This window comes from Dipodomys merriami, unplaced genomic scaffold (assembly GCF_024711535.1).
Source record: "Dipodomys merriami isolate MVZ:Mamm:240054 unplaced genomic scaffold, mDipMer1.0.p SCAF_1, whole genome shotgun sequence".
NCBI lineage: Eukaryota > Metazoa > Chordata > Mammalia > Rodentia > Heteromyidae > Dipodomys > Dipodomys merriami.
In genome coordinates, this window is record NW_027202270.1 from 140,595,905 (window position 1) to 140,598,235 (window position 2,331).

Consider the following 2,331-nt stretch of genomic DNA (forward strand, 5'->3'; position numbering starts at 1 on the left):
GAGGGACGGGGGGGTCCTCGCGTGGCCACGGCAAGGACCCGGGCTGTCCTGGCCGGTGCCTCACTCCGCGGCGCGCCCAGATCCTCGCGGGTGCTCCAGTTTTCTGGAAGGGATGGGAAAAGTATGAGACGAGGACGAGGCTAAGGGTGTGAGTCAGGAGTGCAGGGATGCGATGAGGCGAGAGGGCGGCGTCCGAGGCGATCAGGCACCTAGGACGACCTTACAGGGGCGAGGCCAACTTCCGGGTTGGCGCTGGCGCGCCCTCCGGCGGCGCCTGCGCGCCCTACGTCGCGCGCCAGCCGCTGTCCGCCGGACGGGGTTGCTGAGAGGGGCACCGCTCGCAAGCCTGGGCTGCGGGCATCCTGCGGCCGAAGATGCGGAGTCGGCCCACTTGCCTGCTGTTTACTCCACGTGATAAATACCGGGAGTGCGTAACTTCGTACCTGCGGGAACCGAAGCTCGGAGACGTTAGCTTTCCCGGTGCCCTGAGAGCGTATGCTCTGCTGCAGGTGTAGAGCTAGACGTTAGGAGCGTTCATAGTAATGTGAACAGACGACCCTTTATTTGATAGACATTGCTGCAAGGGTCCAGATAAAAACAACAACAAGGCAGGTAATGTAGCATCTGGAAATGTCTAGTTTAACGGAAGGACCTTGGAACCAGGAGCGGTTTACAATCAGTCATGCACATTGAGGGAAGGTGCCAGTGTCTGCTCGAATACTGTGGGTCCATCATGACCAGGGACTGTTGGCTACTTTACGTTTTCTTTGAAAATATCTCCCTTTTTTCTCCTCCTCCCTTCTCCTCCACTCCGTGTGAGTGTGTGTGTGTGTGTGTGTGTGTGTGTGTGTGTGTGTGTGTGTGTGTGTGTGTGTTTGAACTCAGGGCCTTGCACTTGCTAGGCTGACTCTCATCACTTGAGTCACGCCCCAACCTTTTATGGAAAAAAAAATTTTTTTACTAAACATCAGGTCCCACCTGTCTGTATGGAAGTTAGAGAGGCTTCCAGAGCTGCAGGATGAGAAGAGAGGCTCAAGGGCAGATCTGTGGAGAACACCAACATTTAGTTGATGTGCTTAAGTTTTACTTGATGTCTAAAATACTTGCCCTCGGGAACATGACATTATTTTAAATTAGGGTCTTTGCAGGCTAAGTAAAATGAGGTCATACTGGAGTAAGATGAGCCTACTCTGCTAACTGGTAGCCAGTGTTAGTGGGGTAGATCGCAGCCTTGTTGCATGCTGCAGCATTGCAAGGTGTTCATTATGGGCTAAGGCTGTATAATGAAGAAATTTGCCCTGTGTAGCAATAGTAAAATTCATGTTTATTTAGACCTCTGATGATCCTGAAAGCAAATTGCTAGAGGTTAAAAAAAAAAGGATGAAGTTGCAAATGTGATGAGGAAGGAAACTTGAGGAGGAGTGGGAAGGGGTGTAACATTGGTTTTATAGGGTCAGATGTTTGAATTGGACACCTTCTTTGGGTTCAAATTCTGCTTCTGCCAGTTTCTAGTTCCTAATATTGCTGTTTTTCTCAGCTATTTTTTCATGTGTAAACATTGTACTATTTCACAAGTTATTCAGTAAGGATACAAGGGTAACGATACACTGTCAGTTGTCAAGAAGAAACTGAACAAAAACGCTAAGCCCCTTACTAGTATGTCAGGGATTGTGGATCTCATCCTACAAGTATTAGTAACCGTTTAGAATATTTTACAGGGTTGAGAACTGGTAGCTCATGCCTGTAACCCTAGTTTCATAGGAAAAAGAGATCTTTGGCTTACAGTTCAAAGCTAGACTGGGCAGGAAAGTCAAAGAGACTATCTCCTGTTAACCAGCAAAAAGCTGGAAATGGAGCTGTGACCCAATATTTAGAGTACCACCCTTATCAGGAAAGCTAAGAAACAATGTCCAGGCCCTGACTTCAAGCTCCAAACCAGCACAAAATAAATATTTTTCAGAAAGAAGAGAGAATGTCATAATTACATTCAGTTTATAATTTTTTTTCAAAGTAAGCTTGACCAGGATGAACTTGGAAGGGACTGAGATGGATGATAACACCAGTTTGCAAGCTATTGTCAGCGTTCATGAACTAGCTTTATCCATGTCACCACCTGAACTGTCACAATGGCATGAAAAGGGAAAGAAAGGATTTTAGAGGATTTTTAAAAAGCTTGCTCAATGAGCAAAGTATAAAGACTTCTTCAGACATACAAAAGTTAAAAATCACAACAATATCAACACCAACAGACCTAGCCTATAAGAAATAGTATTCAATTCAATATACACTATGTAAAAAATGAACTATGCAATAATGGGTAGAGTGAAAGGG